This window comes from Muscardinus avellanarius (assembly GCF_963383645.1).
Source record: "Muscardinus avellanarius genome assembly, chromosome: 3".
NCBI classification, from domain to species: Eukaryota; Metazoa; Chordata; class Mammalia; order Rodentia; family Gliridae; genus Muscardinus; species Muscardinus avellanarius.
In genome coordinates, this window is record NC_137788.1 from 165533854 (window position 1) to 165553271 (window position 19418).

Here is a 19418-nt window from a genome sequence, read left to right on the forward strand (position 1 = left end):
AAATTGCTCTGCCAGAAGCTCAGGCCAAGTCTACAAAGGGCTCCGCTACAACAGCCTCATGACAAATTATCTTGTTCAGTGTTGGAGCCCACTAAGCTTTGTTTTTCTCAGCATGATTCTCTTTGATGTTTTTATTTTAGCAGGTTTACTTTTTTACAGAGTAAAGTGCTCTCCCTCTCCAGATGCCAGACAGCCATAAGTATTAAACCTCTGAAATCCATTACTGATGCTCCTGACCCAATAGCATGTTTTCATTTGACCAGACTGACCCAAACCCACTCACTGCTGAAAAGAGTGGCATGTGTCTTTCTCAGGGAAAATACTGCTATCATATTAATAAATCTAGTGACAATCTACCTCATATCTTGAAAGGTTCCAAGGGCCAGAAGCTGCTGGGCTCCTTCCCTTCCAGGCAAGGGCCAATAGCTGATGGGCTCCTGCCTTTCGCAGGACTCACCCTCATGATTTGCCTTTTCTTTTAATAGCTCCTCATCCGTTAAAGTCTCCTCAAATGCTCTTCACCAAACTGTCCAGGGTAACCTCCGACTCCTGCTGCAGCCATACTCCCACCTGCCCACTTCTGGAGGACCCAACCTCTCCCGGCCAAGGGCACCCCCCCATGACTCCCCTTGACAGCAGGAAGTAATTTAAGATTCGAATCTCCGCCCATTATCATCAAAAGGCCGGGATGATAAGGCGGGTCCCTTCCTTGCGTGAAGTCAGCTGGAACAGGAGGCGGAACCCCGGAAGCCAGAAGCGGAGATATCGCGAGACTCCAGGTGCCTCGAGACTCCAAACATCGCGAGACTACAGATGTCATGAGAGAATCGGCATGCATATAAAACATCGTTGCCTCTGATCCACCACGTGACTCAGCCGGCCAATCAGGACTATGCGCAACTCTCCAGACATGTGGTCTGTTGGTCCCTTCCCCCCTGGCTGGCTGACTCTCCGGAGGGGCCGGATCTGAATCTGATAGCCTGGTTGGTGTTTTGGCCTCCTTCCTAAACCCTCTAACTCTATTTTCATCCTTTCATCTATATATTGTCCCAATCAGATATTGAACCAAAATCTGATGCTCAGGTTTCTCAGAGGAATACCTATCCTATTTGGCCGCTGTCCGCATTGTTGCTGTGGTCACAGTGGCGAGTGCAGCCACAGCCATCTTCCCTCAGTCTTCACATAATTTCTTAATGAGAGAAAAAGGCTTACTTGTTCTGAATATTTAACGTTATTATAAATATGTGACCTGGAATTATACTGTATCACTAGATTGTTTGGGTAGTGTTGCCAGCTTAAGTCATACTGAGTTTTCGAATTCAGGAGTACATAGTAGATGTTTGTGATAGGCTGTTGTAGGGCATCGTGCTTTTTGGTTCTAGAACTTCTGTGCATAATACCCTTACGACTTAAGTCATAAAAAATCAGAGGGAGCAGAGTTTGGATGGCTTATATATTTCTAGAATTCTCATCTTTACACATTCTAAATTCTGATTATATATATGTTATATATAATCATATATTATATTATATATGAAGTTTAAAAAAGAAATTCTATTTTTAAGTATCACCTAAGATAATAAAAATATTAATATATACTAAGGAATATGGATAGACCTGAGAACAGAAAGCATCTCAACCTAAAAACAAATTCAAATATGTCATTTCAAAATCTAAAATCTCATAATGGTTCTTCCCTCGTCCAGTAAGACCCACGTTTGTGCCCTCCCCCCTTTCTCTCTCTGTTGTCAATTGCAATTGTAATTATACATCACAGTGAGGTTCAAAGTGACAGACACATACACACATGACACATTCGAGATGTGTTTCCCTCTAGCTCCCACCCTGCCTCGTGACCCACCGTCCCCAGAGAGTCTTCACAAGCAACTTCATATATGAACAAACGACTGTTTGAGTAGTTTTCATTATGAGATCTCCGTTTCTCTTCCCCACCTCCCCATCCCATTCCAGTAGAGACCCAAGCAAGACTCTGTAGTACCCACTCCTGTCCATATCGCTGGCAGCCCTTCCTCCTCTGTATTCTCTTGCAGAGCCTGTCGCTCTGCCCTGCACATCCCTGAGGTTCTGTGTCTCAGTCTTTCTCCATTTGGTCCCTGTGCGTGGGGTTCTCTGATTGTCTCCCTGGCTAAGTATTCCTCATCTTTTAAGATTCATTTTAGGCATTATTTCTTCAGGAAACACTAGGCCTTTTAAAGTACAGCTTGTACTCTGTCTGAGCTGTGAAAATCTCTCTAACTGGACTATACTGAAATGATCTGTTTTTGTGTTGATGTACCTCTACTAGCTGAAAGTTCTTGTCTGAACCTCAGTTAGGAGAAAATCTTAGCCAGCTACTCTTCTGACAGCCACTTAACATCCAGAATATACAAAGAAGTGGAAAAAAAGAAACCTTACTGCTAAGAAAAAATCAATAAATGGGCAAATGAACTCAACAAACACTTCTCAGAAGAAGAAATACAAATGATCAACACATATGTGGAAAACTGTTCATCATCTGCAGAAGTTGGGAAAGCAGAGTCAAAACTACACTGGAAATCTAACCTCACTCCAGGTAGGATGGCAGTCATCAAGAATGCAGATAATAACACATGTTGGTGAGCGTGTGAGGGCAAAAGTAGTCTACCCTGCTGGAGGGATTATAAATGAGAACAACCACTGTAGAAATCAGAATGAAGGCTCCTCAAAAGACTAGGAATGGAACTGCCTTCTAATGCAGGCACACAACTCCTCGATACTTACCCAAAGGAATTAAGTCAGCATACTCCAGGGACACAGGCATACCTGTGTTCATAGCAGCACAATTCACAATATCCAGATTATTAAAGCACCCTGACAGATAAGTGAATACAGAAAATGGGGTGCGTCTATACACAGTGGAGTTTTATTCAGCCAAAAAGAAGAACCAATTTATACAATTTGGAGGAAAATGTATGGGACTGGAAAATATGTTAAGCAAAATAAGCCAGACTCAGAAAATCAAGGGTCATGTGTTTTCTTTTATATGTGGAAGCTAGAGAGGAAAGGGAGAGAAAAGATGGGATCTCATGAAAATAGAAAGGATACCAGCAAAGTAGACGGAGGGCGCTGGGGGAAGGAGGAGAAGGGAACGGGAGGGAGAGGTAACGGCAATGGAACCGACCAAATCATGTATGTGCATGTATACATGTATAACGAGTTCCACTGCCATGCGTAATCATAATGCATCAGCAAAAAAGAGGGGCAGAAAAATGCTGTCACGAGCCCAAAAGCCAAAACAAAAGAGATTTGCTTAGTTCTTAGTGGGACCTCATGGTGGATGAGGTGCCGCTCAGTGCCTGGAGCACATGCAAGAGGAAGAGACCCTGCAGCAGGACGGGAGCAGAGAGCCACTCGGGGCTCAGGCTGGCTCTTCTAGGACAGCCCTCTCTCAAGAAGAAGGAAGGTCCCTCCTGCCCCGCATCAGTCCCTTTCCAGGGAAGTACTCAAGGTGATGCCGGCACCTCCCCCAGCCCACAGCACTGAAAGGTCTACCACCCTGGGGGGACCAAGCTTCCAGGGCCTGAGCCTTTGGGGGATGCACTCAAACCCCAGCAAAGTCACACGAGGGGGAACTGGCGCTTCCTGTGGGTCAGATGGCTCAGATACACTGCCTGCCTTGGTGCTTCTGTGCTGGCCTCTCCACTGGACAGGCAGCTCGGGATCTTCTGACTTCCCTTTCCCGACTCCCAGTGGCAGGAGGGTTTTGTGTTCTGTTGGAGTTGGTTTTAGGGGAGTGGGTGGGAATCGCCGAGAGCCCCCAGGTCGGGAGCTCCAGGGCCCCACCTGGCCTGCGGCCAGCTCAGAGCCTGGTAATGAGTTGACCTCCCTCGGCAGCTGTTTTGTTTGTCTGCTCTTTGACGGGATACTAATTACTTCCTAGGGACACAGACTTCTAATGAGCCAGTAACTGGGAAATTAAACCCGGTCTTGGTGCTTCTTCAAGATTTATTTTTTAAACAGAGCGTCTTAATGTACAGATGCAAGATAATTTTTCATTTAACATGTCCTATTCCTTTGTGGATCAACCCATCATTATGCCTGATTATTCTACCACATTATGAGCGGTGTTAAAAGGAGGAAAAACAGCTTGTCTTCCTGATGGCACAAAAAAAAGGAGAAATAAAATAAACCAACTGAATATAAGCGATGCTATATATAAAAGCTGCTATGGGTTACCAGGGCAACCAAAGTTCTAAAAATGACAGAAAGAAAAGAACATCAGGTTGTTGTGACAAATGACACTTGAGGTGGTGGTTTTCTTGTGCCGCTTTTTTAATTAATGCGGCTCCGTAAGGAGCGTTATTACTGAATAATGGATTCATGTGGCAGATGAGAGACCTGACTTGCAGGTTTGTATTTTGCAACGCTGGGAGAGCTAGGAAGAGAAGGCAGGGAGTGCCAGGAGACTGCAGGTCCACCACGGGGCAGGACTCAGGCGGTGAGCCAGCCTGCTGCAGGAGGGATGGACGCGTCCGACTTGCTGGCAGATGGGGGAAGCCGCCGTCTCCAGCAGCGGTGATCAAAGCGCAGCTAAGAATACAGCAGCCACCACTAAGGAAGCCAGTTGTGTTGCACCAAAAATATTACTGGCTTGAGAGTGCTTAATGCATCATTTTTATCATTGTGGCGTTCTGGTAAATGTTTTAACATCTGCCTTGTAACGTGAAAAAATACACAGAGATGCTTTTATATTATAGCTATACATATAGGTCTATATGCACGTGTGTGTGTGTGTGTGTGTGTGTGTGTGTGTGTGTGTGTGTGTGTGTTCTCCCTTGATAATTGATTCTTTCAGCCAGCAAAGGGACCCTCCAGTATTGCGGGTGCTGAACATCCTTACAGCAAGAGGCCGAGTAGGCACCTGCTCGGGAATTTACAGATATCAAACCGAATAGGCAATATCTAAGGGGCATCAGCTTACACATGGACAGGGGAGACACAGACCCTGTGGCACTGAGGATGATGTGGTTGAGAGACCACATGCACAGGCACCAGTGGATGATGAAAGCCCTGGTCTCTGCTCTGCTGATGCTTGGCCTCCAGGCCCAGCCGTCTGCTTCAGGCCTGGCCACCTTGACTTGGCTCCGAGGGATTCTTGTGAGTTTATTTAGAGCTGGCCACTCCATAACAGCATGCACAGGAAAGCAAACACGCTTAAGGGAGGGCAGAGAAACAACTTCCCAGCGTCCCGGGTGGTGCGCTCCCTCCCGGAGGTATGCGTTCAGCTGCAGTGCGCTGAGCTGGAAGGGGTTTTCAAATCCTCATCATTGAGTTTTCTTCAATCTCTCCACGCCAGGATGACCTAGAGGGCATCCTAGGTGACCCTGCAGGCCTGTGTTGGAGACACTTTTGTTGGAAGTCTTGAATTTTGGCACATCTGAGAGGTGTTGACAGTCTTGGATTCTGGCTTGTCTTCTCAAGGATATTACAGAAAACAGCGCCATTAGATGAAGATGGTGTCTTCTTCGGGAGCAGAGGCAAGAGTTGTGTCCTTTCCAGCGTAATAAATATAATGTTTCATTCTGGGAACAAGGGTGGGGCAATTTGCTGGAGAGCCACTGGAGACGTTTGGGACCTTCTAGGCAGTGATGCGTCATCTCTAGGCCTCTGCAGTCATCTGCATTGGGTCTGGGGGATGGAGGGTAACACAGACATGGTTCTCGGCCACTAGCTGTGTTATGAGTGCCAAGGCCTTTGTGCTCCCTGGCCCTGGCCGAGAGACCTCGTGGCTTCTCCCAGCACCCGTAAAACCAAGCAGTCCACTTGTTACATGACAAGAATAAAGCCTCAGGGCTCCTGGGAACTTGAAAACAATAACATCCCGTGCCGATCAAACTTGGAGTTTATTCCTTTATTTCTATCTGTTATAGGAGCATGCCTTCTGTTGCAGGGGATAGGTTGGTGGGGGGGAATGTGCGTGGTGTGTGTGTGTGTGGAGAAGTAATCCCTCCCCCATCACACAGACAAACAGAAAAACCGTGGATTCTTGTCCTAAGCTAAGAATAAGTATTCATCGCTTGGACAGCTGCTGAAGATTTAAAGAAGTTTATTAAAAAGATAGAAATATAGAGATAGTTACAGCCCTGTGCCGGAGCGAAGCACAGGGGGGCAATTCGAATGAAAATGCCAAAGAACACCAGTTTACTGAGTTTTTATCCTGTCTAAGTCCAGCAGGTCCCTCTGATTTTGGAGATCATGTTACCCCTTATCTCCAACCCCGTCTCTGCTTCTGTTATCTCTCCAGCCGAATTTATGGCCTAAAGGGGGAGACATCTCTGTCTCCAAAGACAGGCCCAGATTTATGGCCTGAGAGGGAGGCATCTGTCTCCAGACACAGGCTTTTACCTTTTGTCTTCTCCCCCAAAATGTGTTAAATTGTTCTTAGGAATGCAAGGACATGTTAGCTAACCCTGGCTTTCTTAGTAAAGAAGACATATTTCAAGATTGGCCATCTTTCCCAGTATTGACACATTAATACATTTTAAACCCTCTTCCCAATACCAGTACACCTTCTATCTTTACGAAAGCTTACAACTCACCACTGTTATTTTTCTTTTTGTGCACAGGGTGCCCTTGATATGGCCATCAAGTTGGTTTGCACATGTCTTTCAACACATTCTCCTCTTCCTTTGAGCATTTTCTTGCCTTATGTCCCCAAACTATCTTAGCACATGTGTAGTTCTCCTGCTCCTCCCTGGGCTCGGTCCTGTCTCTAAGGGCTCCGGCTCTGTTTCGTGGAGCACGGTACTTAGAAGGTAAGATGTGGGCTGTGGAGAGTCAGCCAGAGAGCACCGTCCCCCAAAGATTGCCCTCACCGTTTACACCAACCGCAAGTTCAGGGACTTCAGGAAATCCCTCTGGGGTGCGATGATTCACTAGGGCGACTCACTACCCTCGCTGAAAACGATTGTCCTTGTGGTGCAGTGCCTTGTAGGGAAAGGGTCCGGATCGCAGGGGCTCTAGGGAAGAAGCAGTCCAGGAGGCTGAGCACGGCGCGCCCACGCTCTGGCCGGAGTCACAGGATGTGCCGCTCCCCAGTGACCGCGGGCTGCTGCCTTCAAGAAGAGCGGGCTGGGTACCCGAGGCAGAGGGCTCTGCAAGGAGAGTGTCTTTCTTTCTAAAATATCATGATTAGTTAGATGCCAATTAGAAGTAAAAGGAAAAGGTGACAAAGATATTCTCAGTCTTTCCCTTAGGGAGTAAACGAGTCAGCAAATAAATGCATGTATTACCCATATTTTTATTTGCTTTATTTTTTTCTTCCTTCTTCCTCCCTCCCTCCCTCCCTCTCTCTCCTCCTCCCTTCCTCTCTTTCTTTTCATACCAGGGACTGAACTCAGGGGCCTACCTCCAAGCTACTCATCCCCTACCTCCAGCCGTTCTTATTATTTTTATTTTGAAACAGCTTCTCACCAAATTGTTGAGGCTGGCCTCGAACCTGCAGTCCTTCAATCTCAGCCTTCCAAGTACTGGGGTCACAGGCACGTGCCGCCATACCCAGCTTGTTTTCCTCTTTAACAACTTCTTCTAAAAACCTGCTAGAGAATAAGAATTGGGTTATTTGGGAGGGCTGTCTGCTGAGTACTCAGAACATAAGATCACCGGCTTCTTGGCTGAGCTTTTGGCTGTGTGCTACAAGCGGGAATCACTGTGGGTATCTCAGGCCATCGCGGTATTAACTGTCTCTGGGGATTTTAGTAGCCCAGAACATGTCCACCTGCTTCCCACTGTCTGCTTGACCCCGTCTGAATGAGAATGTGCTTCAGGACTTGGAACCGGATAGTCAAGCCCAGGGTGGTGCAGCAACGACGCCGTGCAGTTAGAATTTAACCCTCGGGACACAAACGTGCTTTTGCACTCCTTTTAGGGTGTTATGTTTCTTTTATACTTATTTATACCTTAATATGCATATAATATTAACCCCTTTTAAAATAAGTCATAAGGCTTATGAATACATTACCATGAATGACTTGTTTTTACTAAAAAAATAAAGTGGGAAACAGTATAGTTCTATAAAGGACACTGATACTGAAACTTCAAGGGTGCACTGGCTGCTGGGTGCCTACGGTTTTTGCAGTTTGTGCACATAATAGGAAATGGGTCACAGGCAATCCCATACCTCTTCGGATTATATACCAAGATCATTTCAATTGTTTTGTTCCTCCCTCGGGGAACATTAGGAAAGCTCATCCCTTGTGATAAAGAAGGCTTCAATACAAGGTCAGTTGCTTTCTTGTTATTCAGGAGCATTTCGCTTAATCAGCAAATAGGAAGCTTCCTTCACTGCAGCTGCAATAAGGCCGCCGTTTGTGTTATTCGTACTTGCACAGAGCACTCCCAAAGTGTGCAAGGGGGGCTGGGCTCAGGCAGAGGAAGATGCGGCGTAGCGAGGGGCTGCGGGATACGCTGACTGTGCTTGGGTATTTAGCCTCTTCCTAGTCCTCAGAGAACCTGGGGGATGTGGGTGGGGCCTATGGACGTCCTTTTCTGCACCAGGTTTGCCCTCACCACCCTGCGATATCTCCAGGTCCTTAACTAGAATAGTCCTGGAGGTCTGGTCTATGGTCTAACTCAGCATGAGATTGTACATACTTTGAAATAATTGTTGCTGTTACGACAACTTATGTTTAAGCAAGTCAAGGAAGGCGTGAGGGCATGAGGCTAAGGCTGCTGAGCAGGGGAGGGAGCCATTGCTCTGGGTTGAGCCGCACTTGTCAGTATCGACTGCAGATCAGTATCGACTGCAGATCAGTATCTGCAGGGAGTGACTTTAACCCCCAGCTCGATGCGTGGACTGATGGAAATAAGCTTATGCCAGCCCACCTGCAAAAGGCCAGGGCGCGCTGCATCCTGGGTGTAGGGCGGATGATGCCTTCGGAAGCCGTAGCCAAGAGTCATGCTGGAGTGATGGATGTTAGCTGTGGCCCACCGTCTGCACTTGCAGTACATGTCTCTGGAAGGCTCAGAAAATCACTTTATGAAGTATTAAGAAATATGTTAGAGAAGAGAGCTCCAGCAGCTTGAAAGATCATCGTCCAGAATCAGTGACACACCACAGAGGTTCCCGATTCACTGACAATCTAGGGATCCCACAGGAGCAGAATCCATGCAGGGATGCTCCCAGAAATAAGGCGGGCTCGCGTACATGCTCAAACAGCGTGAATCACAGGAACGGACAAACATTTTGCTAGTAGACTATTCTGCTGGGGCAGTGGCGCATAGCTGTAATGCCAGTACTTGGGAGGCTGACACAGGAGGATTACAGGCTCAGAGCCAGCTGCAGCAACCTCTTGAGACTCTTGTAAAATAAAAAATAAAATAAAATAGGGCTGGTGGCATAGCTTAGAAGTAGAACACCCCTGGACTCAATCCTTAGTACCACACACAATAAAAAACCTATGATATTATATACATATGTATACACATGCACACATATACATATATACACATATACACGTATTTATAAAGTATATGTAACTATATGTGGCTATATATAACCATACATACTTTTATTTTATATACATATGTGTGTGTATACATGCATATTTAATTAATTAATTTCATTTACTTTTTGGTGGTACTGGGGATGGAACTCAGAGGCATTCTACCTCTGAGCTACACCTCCAGCCCTGTCTAAATCTTGTATTTGAAACAGGGTCTCACTCAGTTGCAGGTGGCCTCATTAAGTTGCTGCAGCTGCCCGTGAACCTGTGATCCTCCCGTCTCAGTATCCCAAGTACTGTGATTACAAGCGCGTGCCACCATGCCTGGCTGACTATTTAATTTTAAAACTCCCATTTTTGTGGCCAGAAAACTGGGTTGAGCTGCTACAAAGGGAAGATCATGCTCCCCCCAGTGCTGGTAACTGAGTGTTCACAACCCAGATCCCACTGAAGGAAGCACAGTCTGGATTTGCTTGAGGAAGGACTGTCCTACAGGGCTCCAAGAAGACCTTGTAAATACCCTGTCACCCTTTCCCACTTGAGGCCGTGATCCTATTAACTTACACTGCTTTTTACTTAACACCAGTTATTTCCTGAGTTGAGGAAGCCCAGAAGTACGACTACTCTTATAGCTATTTATTCCTCCTACTCTTCCGATACTTCGTATGGCTTCTTGGAGCTTAGGAGGTAGAAGACATTTTGGCCTGTATTTATGCCAAGTGGTTCCATCGGTCTGGGGACCCACCAGTTCTGTGCAGTGCAGTTCAAATACACAAGCTCGGCAACGGACAGCTTTTATTGCTCCTCAGCTCTCGGAGTGAGCGCTTCCATGTAAGAGCAGTCGAAGGGTGGCCCTGGAGCGCCCCTTCTCGCCGAAATGGTAACCCCAGATCTGTGCTCCATTGCAGGAGAATCGGGGTGCACGCCACCCACAGACCGGAAAGGTGCAGGGGCCATCTCAGCGCCGGCCTCTTAGGAGCTCATCTGGCCGACATGTGCCAAGGCCATCAGACCTTGAGGCCACCTTGGCTTGTGCACACTCAGACACCGCTCTGCCTGGCCAACTCCTCAGGCAGGTCTCAGCTGAAACGCTCCCCAAGAAGTCACCCTGGAAGCTGAGACAGTTATGGACTGAGAATATCATGGTAGAGAAAAATCTCTCTCCTCTCTCTCTCTTTTTCTCTCTGTCTCTCACTCCGTCTCTCTCCACCTCTCTCTCTCTCCCTCTCTCTCTCTCCTCTCTCTCTCTCTCTCTCTCTCTCTCTCTCTCTCTCTCTCTCTCTCTCTCTCTCTCTCTCTGTCTCCAATAATAAAACAAAACACCAGCACAGTCTGAAGTTGGGAAGATAGGTGTTTGGAGCATGACCTGTCACTGAGGGCTGGTTATAATGGGGGTAGTGGAGCAAAGGACGGATGGCATGTGGATTGTTCAGATACTAGCACCTGCAGGTGCACAACGGGGCTGAAGGAGCCGGAAGGAAGGGTGCCTCACCTCTAGGCGGGGCTCACCTTGCATCCTTGTGATCCTGGGCGCTGCCCCACCCTGGAGGCACACCACTGTCAGACCCACTCATCTGCTCCAGCGTCCGGGGCTCCTGGAGCCCACACAACCTACTGTAGCCAGGACTAGTGGTTGGTAGCGGACAGTGGCCCCGGTCAGAATCGCCAAGCCACCGGCAGCCGGGATGGTCACTGCTACCGACGGCACTATCTGAAGCAGGCAGGAGGGCTCTGCGTTTTAAGTGACCTATTTCACAGACACCCCCCCCCAATCAGATGCGAACCAGAAGCCAACGGGAGGGGGGTCTGGGAAAGGTGACCCAGCTCCCGCAAAGGAAGAATAGCAGGATACGGAAGGAGAGCAAGCAAGAAAATGCCTGCAGAAGTCTCCGTCTCTTTCTAGTGGGTACCATTGCCAGCCTTGCACCTAAAGGTCACGTCTGTACAGAAAACATGACGCTGTTCTATGGACTTGAACCCAAGATGCACAGTTCCAGTGCTCAGGCTAGGATGACGGAGCATCTGAGGTTAGTAAGTGAAGCGCCAAAGCTCTTACTTTCTCAAAGGTGGGGTGCAAACTTCCTTTAACAGCCGCAGTCAAGCCTGGGTTGAGCTCTCTGGGCGTCTCTGGGGGATGGAGAGGCGGCCACGGGACAGGGGAATGGCAGAGGGACGCTTTGCAGAGCTCCACCGGACAGTCTGAAGAGCACTTGGTACCTGCCAAGGACTGGATAGTGCCTGAAACAACCGCCTGCCAAAGCCGCCTACGATCCTTATGGCCCGGTCTCCTGCGGCCCCTGACATAAGAACCCAGACATGACTCCAGAGCCTAGAGTCAACATTCAGTCGAGTAACGCCGAGGCCTCTGGGTGAGTAGGACTCTCCCCAGAAGTCAGTCTCCTCTGCCACTTGCTGGTCTGAGGTCTGTTGTTTTATTGTATCTAGCTGAAGACATCAACAACTGCGGTGTGGCCTGCGGGCCACAGGAGTTGGTGGAGCCCAGGAGTAGTGGACAGATCCTGCCAGGCAGATTCCCAAGGGGAGGCAGGCGGGACCACCTGCTGCATCAGCAACTCGGTGACATTTATTTATTCATTTATTATTTACTTTTTATCTGGATAGAACCCAGGGCATTCCATGTCCAGGCTACATCCCCAGCCCCATTATTTATTTATTTAATTTGGAGACAGGGTCTCCCTAACCTGCCAAGAGCCTCATTCAGTTGCCGAGGCTATCCTCTAACCCACCATCCTCCTGTCTCGGCCTCCCAGGACTGGGCTGACAGATGCACACCAGCTGTGCAGGGCCATTGTAGAGTATGTCGCTCAGACCCCAGCTGGGGAACCTTAACACACCTCTTTTTTTTTTTTTTTGGTGGTACTGGGGATGGAACCCAGGGGCTTTCTACCTCCGGACTACACTCCCAGACCTATTTTATATTTTTATTTGGAAACAGGGTGCGCTTGGGAGGCTGAGACAGGAGGATCACGTAGGTTTGAAGTCAGCCTCCGCTGGCTTAAGAGACCCTGTTTCAAAAAAAAAATTTATATATATGTTGGGTTTGGGAGTGTAGCCGGGAGGTAGAAGTCCCCTGGGTTTCATCCCCAGTACCAGAAAAAAAAAAAAAAAAAAAAGTATGTTGTGCTAGACACAAGGACACATTTCAGTCCTATTTTGTGGTTTCAAAGCTGCGAAGGTTTTTAGGCTGCTCCCCACTCTGCACGTTTGACTCCTGTATCCCGTGGGCCTCAGTTTCCCCTGTGATTCTGTGGATGGGGCCTCTGCCCATCTCGGTCTGGCCCTGCACACCGGCCTCCCAAGTGCCTCTGACGCCCAGAACCTTGGCAGGACGAAGCCCGGCTTATGCCGGCTTGGGATGCTCGGCTGCTAATTTATACGGAAATTTTAAATAAATGTGACCACTACATAATTATTCTTTTTTGTGTGGGTCTGGGGATGGAACCCAGTGGCATTCAACCTCCGTGCTAAACCCCTGCCCTATTTTTATTCTTTATTTTGAAACGGTCTCACTGAGTTGCAGAGGGCCTCATTAAGTAGCTGAGGCTGTCCTCGAACCGCGATCCTCCAGGTCGGCTACATAATAATTTATTCTGAAAATTTATTTTTAAAGTTTAATTGGTGCATTACTGTATCACGTTATAATGTAGTTTTAAGGACAGACAGGCACGCAGCATTTTTAAATCTTTTGATTGTAAATTCTTATGACTGCACTATGGTCTCACGTTATAGCGTAGCTCGCGGCGATAGTGACATACTTGCACACAGCACTTAAATAATTTAAATTGAGGCGCTAGATCTTTGGCACTCACCTAAGTGACTAAAGAAAATCTAAAAGATCTCGTTCCCACACCGGGAGTCGAACCCGGGCCGCCTGGGTGAAAACCAGGAATCCTAACCGCTAGACCATGTGGGAGACGCCAGGAACCATTTGCAGTCTGATTCAATTGAAACTACCGCACCCACTTCCGCCCTCCGCGCTCGGCCCGCCCCGCCCCCGGCGCCGCCCGCTCTCTGCGCCTGCGCGGCCCTGGGCGAGCTGAGGTCTATCTGCACCCGGCTCAAAGTCGCCCCGCTTTCTGCGTGCAGTGGACGCTTGACCCCAGACGCTGGTCCGCCGCAGGCCGCCCCTTCTCAGCCCTGCCGGGTAGAAGCCTGCGGCCTGGCCTCGGTTTCCAAAGCTTTCCATTCCAACTCTGCAGTGCGATTTGAGTAAAGAATGGTATAAATAGCGCAAAATAAGAGACACAGAGCCAGCAAGCTGTGAGCTTGGTTCCCAGGCCTGGGAGTCCTCTCCCAGCTTGGGCAGCAAGGATAATTTCTATTAGCTCAGCTTCCCCTCCCCACGCACATTTTAGGTATATGCCATTTTAGCTGAACTTTTAAATTTAGTTCTAACTCTTTTTAGAAAAACTGAGTGGTTGAAGTCTTCACCTCGGGGCTTAGAGACTGTTGGTTTAAGGTTATTTAGGAGCAGCCTTGTATTAATAAAACCAGAAATAAGCAACCCAAACCCCAAAGGAAAAACCCACCCTTTGCAGAACGCTGACCCGTTTTATATGACGGAGGGGGAAAAGTGAGAAGCCATCTGTGAGAACAAGGTCGGTATTGCAATAGACTAGAAACCTCGTAGAATAGGAAGGTAAGCGCTAGTAGAAAAGTGAGGCTTGGAGGAGGGAGTGCGGGCCTCTGTGGAGAGGAGCCCGTGGCTGAAGGGGCCGGGAGGGCATCGCAGGGTGGAGAGTGCGGGAGAGGGGCGGAGGCTGGTGCAGGTGAGGAGCCAGAGGTGTCAGCGCCCAGCAGGCTGGCCACCTCCCCGTCAGAACTGCAAATCTGAATTTGAATATCCTGGAGCTGCTTCTGGTGAACCAAGCAGAGGAATACGCCTGGACCGTATCAAACACGCGGAGGCCTTGGGCACCGGGAGATGGGCAGAAGTCAAGCAAAAGCCAAAGAAGGCAGAGATCAAGAGATTCTGCTTTTTTTTTTTTTTTTTTTTTTTGGTACTGGGGTGGAACCCAGGGGCACTCTACCTCCGAGCCACACCCCCAACCCTATTTTTTATTCTTTATTTTGAAACAGGGTCTCACTGAGTTGCAAAGGGCCTCACTAAGTAGCTGAAGCTGTCCGCCAACCTCGATCCTCCTTCCTCAGTCTCCGGAAAGCTGGGATTACAAGCCAGCGCCACCTTGTCCGGCATGGAATTCCGCTTCTTTAAGAATTCCCAGTGTCCACGTGATAAAAGCATGTCAAACACGTGGGGAATGAAATCACTATAAATCAGTACAACAGCCAGCCAGAGAGGGTAGGCCAATGTTTGAAATACATCTGAAAAGAAAAGGTGGCCGTCCTACAAGACATAGGAACCAACTAGCAGCTGGGGCAGTCACAGGAAAAGGGCTGGAGGTGTGAAGAGGGGTGCTGGGAGAGGAGTTCCAATTGGTCAGCAAATGGGGGCATACCATGGCAACACGACTTATTTATTTATTTAGTGGCACTAGGGATCAAACCCAGCTCCTAACTCACATGTCAGGCAAGTTTGTTCAGGGGCAGCCTGATGTTATTAAAACCAGAAGGAAATAGCTAAAACCCTGAAGGAAAAACCCACCCACTGCTCGTGCTGGGCAAGTGCCCTACCCACTAAAGGGCACCCCGGCCCAGCTGGCAACAGGATTTGAATCACTGTTGAAATATCCCTGTTAAGAAGGAAGGCAGCAGACTCAGACAATGTCGACAAGCACAAGTCTTTGGGTGCCAGTGTGACGGGCCTACCCAATGCGGGCGGTGCGGAGGTTTCAGTTCAGCACTGCCCATGGCCAGGAGCCCTGTGAGGCCAGGTCGCTGGGCTGCCCGGGAGCAGGCTGGTGCCCTGCCGCGGCCACAGGGGCACTAGGAGGATCCACAGGGGAAGGGGTGGGTTGGTTCCAGACTAGTGACCTGTGTCCCTGCTCATCTGCCATGGGAGAGCAGAAGGCGGGGGAGGAGGACCCAGGAGACACATGGAGAGTGTGCCCCAGCACTGTGTGAGCCCCGCCCTGCCCGCCACAGGGTTGCTCCAGCCAGAGGTGAAGGCTCTTTGCAGCTCGGCCCTGAAATCGGGATGTGGTTTTTCGTTCTACTCTGAGTGATACAGGAGGTTTATGTAATAGGGCAAGGGCTAGAGAGAGAAAGATTGTCTCGCAGATAATGAAGTGCCTTGGCAATGATTCTTCTGGGGGAGTCAAGGAGGGGAAGGAAGCAGAGAGGGAAGTGAAGTGCATTAGGATGGAAGGCTTGGGCATTTTGCTCTCTATCACAAAGCGTATATCAGGACCCTCTTTAGTTTGGTAGTAATAATTTAAATAATTAGAAAAATGATAATTAACATCTCACATTTCTTTTACTAAATACTGGGTATACTTTAATAATTTCAAATTTAGATTTAATACACGCTTGGATCTAAAAGATAATTGGGGATTTCCAGCCTATTTTAATAATTTAAAATTCAGACTTAAGAAGCATTTAGATTGAGATAACTGGGGATTTTTAAGGCTGAAATCGCAAAAATATTCCGACGGTCAAAATGTCCTGCTCCAAGCCATCCAACTGATAGCTTTAGTGAAATACTTTTAGGAAATAATCTGTCACTGACCTCATAATTAGGGTGACATTGGAATATGCTGAAATGAGTGAAAAACTAGAAAACAGGGTTTTTATCATTGGAATGGAAAATTCTCTGCGGATGTGCATTCTAGTGCACAGGTACTAAGTTTGTATTTGTTTATTTTTGGTGGTCCTGGGGTTCCTGGAAGCACTCCCACCTCCAGGCTACACTCCCACAACTATTTTTATAGTTGTTTTATTTTTGGAAACAGGGTCTCTTATGCCAGTGTGGCTGGCTTTGAACCTGCATGATCCTCCTGTCTCTGCCCCCCAAGCACAGGGATTATAAGCATGCGCCACCACGCCGGCTCGAGATGTTAAGTCTTAAAGTCTTTCTATGACTTGCAATGTGGCTGACATAGTATTGCTAATCACTGATTGTTTATTGACCCAGGCAACCTGACTGTTACAATAGTGTGAATACTAGGTTCTGTGCTTTGAATATAGTTTGTGCTCCTCCGAGACCTATGGAATGTGACGGTCTGGTGTCCCAGGCTGGCGCTGATGAGACCTGGTGTGACTCGCTGGGGCGTGCCCCTGGGAGGTAGTTCTCCCACCAGAGGGTTGTTTATATACTGAGTTTGGCCCCCAGCTCTCTCTGGTCCTGGATTCAAGATGCAGTAACTTGCTCACCCCCAAAGACTCTCCCGCTGTGCTCTCCGAAGCCGAGAACGAGTCCAAGCCAGGGCCTTGCGCGGGGACCTCCTAATCTACACCTTGAATATGCTCTTGAATCAGACACGCCATGATAGCCACAGAAACTTTCTTATAAGCTATGATAGTGACCAATACAGTGTGTCTTCGGGGTATAAATGTCTCTTGTCTTTTAAAGTCAAATATTCTTGGTATCAATCCTAGTTCTGAGAGTGAAATAACTATTCATTTTTGGAATAAAAAAAACAAACAAAAACAAAAACTTCTGAGGTGGACATGGTAGTACATTTCTGTAATTCCAGGACTTGAGAGGCTGAGACAAGAGGATCACAGGTTCACATTTACAGCCAGCCTCAGCAACATAGTGAGACCTTGTTTCAAAAATAAAGAATAAGAGCCGGGCGTGGTGGCGCACGCTTGTAATCCCTGCGCTTGGGAGGCAGAGACAGGAGGATCCCGCAGGTTCGAAGCCAGCCGCGTGCGCTGGCTTAGGAGACCCTGTTTCCAAATAAAAATGTAAAAATAGGTCTGGGAGTGTAGCCCGAAGGTAGAAGGGCTTCCAGGAACCCCAGTACCACAAAAATAAATAAATTAATTAAGTAAAATAAAATAAAGAATAAGCCGGGCATGGTGGTGAATGTTTGTAATCCCCGTGCTTGGGAGGCTGAGACCGGAGGATGGCACAGGTTCGAAGTCAGCCTCAGCTACTTAGTGAGGCTCTCAGCAACATAGGGAGACCCTGTTTCCAAATCAAATGTAAAATAGGTCTGGGAGTATAGCCCAAAGGTAGAAAAACCCCTGGGTTCTATCCCAAACTATAGCAATTATATTAGTAATTCTTTTGAGAAGTCTAAGCTTCTAAATTATTATTTCCAAACAGGGGGGCCCTTTGGGAGGGGATGCTGACCACCCGTGCTCTTGCTTTAACAAACACAAAAGAAACAAAGAGCCGGGCATGGTGGGCACGCTTATAATCCCCGCACTTGGGAGGCTGAGACAGGAGGATCACACAGGTTCGAAGCCAGCCTCAGCTACTGAGTGAGGCTCTCAGCAACTTAGGGAGACCTGGTTTCCAAATAAAATATAAGATATGTCTGGGAGTGTAGCCTGGAGGAAGAAAGCCCCTGGGTTCCATCCTCAATACCACACTCACACAAAAATGAGGACAGTTAAGATGTCTTATTTTGTACATTTTTATGAAAACATGACTATAAGAAGACAGCTCTGGAGAAAGGACCAGAGGAAGTGAGGTTCCTGCGAGCAGGTCTCAGCTCCTTTGGGAGTCTCCAACCCCAGCCGTGAGGAAAGAACTCAAAGCCTCGTCATGCCTGCCTGCAGTTCTGTTGACGGTGCCCCAGCGCAGCCCTGCACGGGGCAGTCCTGACCTTAGGAAGCTGCCTCTCTGGTCTCTCTGTGGCAAGGAGTGGGCCTCTCTCTCCTGTGCCTGCATTAATCCAGTGTTCAGCACCTTTTGGTGGTTATTAATCATATCATACCACGTTCACATTTCTTAACAGTTCAGAAGAGTTTTTAGCATCTGACTGATGCCCACAGAGGCAGCCTCCTTGTCTGCACGCTGAGTTCTTTGCTACTTCTGCAAATATGGCCTACTTCTTAAAAACACTACTTTCTCCTGTATAGGCAGGGTTATTTTTACCTAAAATCTTCTTTCCTCAGACAATGAATGCCCCCTGCCCCATTTGTTTTAACCACCCTTTTCCTCCCCTTGACCAAAATACCTGATGGGTGTCACTTAGAGGGAGAAAGGTTTATTTAGGGCTTGCAACCTCAGAGGGTTCCGAGGCTTTGTCCACAGTCAGCTGACTCCAAGGAAGGAGCAGGAGGCAAGGCATGGTGGAGGCCAGGGCGGCTTGTAGAGCTGGAGGCACAGCGCGCAGCTCGTAGAGGTGGAGGCACAGCGCGCAGCTCGTAGAGGTGGAATGTGGGGAGAGGAGCTGGGAGGGAACGAGGGGCAGATGCAGACCCAACAACCATGCCTCCTTGACCACCTTTCCCACAGTGCCAGCCTTAACCTGGCATCAGTGCCAACACATGAGGCTTTGGGGACATTTTAAACCCAAACCATACCACTCCTCTACATAAGGAATGTGTGCTCACCTGTCAAAACTTACCTTGAATGTCACCTCATTAGAGAAATGCCTCCAGATAAATAAATAGCAAATACTTTTTAAAAAGAAAGAAATTCTCCTGGAAGAGCGCTCTGCCTCATGGCACCCCTAACCCCACCTCTCCTGGACTAGTCTCCCTATTCTCCAACTGTGTCTATACATGCTGTGATTCATTTCCTTCCCTGTTACACCTACGTTTTTCAAATTGCTTGCTTGTGTCATTGTTTTCTCCATAAAGTCTAGTTTTGGAAAAGAAAAGCAAATTAAGCAGTCCCCAATATCCAGGAAGTTGGGCTGGCACTGACAGCTGGATAGTGTTAATCTCCTCGACAGAAGTGATTTCACAACTACCTATCTCAGACAAGCTTACTCTAGGTCATGAAAAGTGAGATGGAAAAGGCTACATTGTAATTTTTTTTCCCTAAATGCAGACCAAGATAAGGTCCTTGGGTCACTCCAAAACACCAAACAGCAATTTCCCTTGGTGAAAACG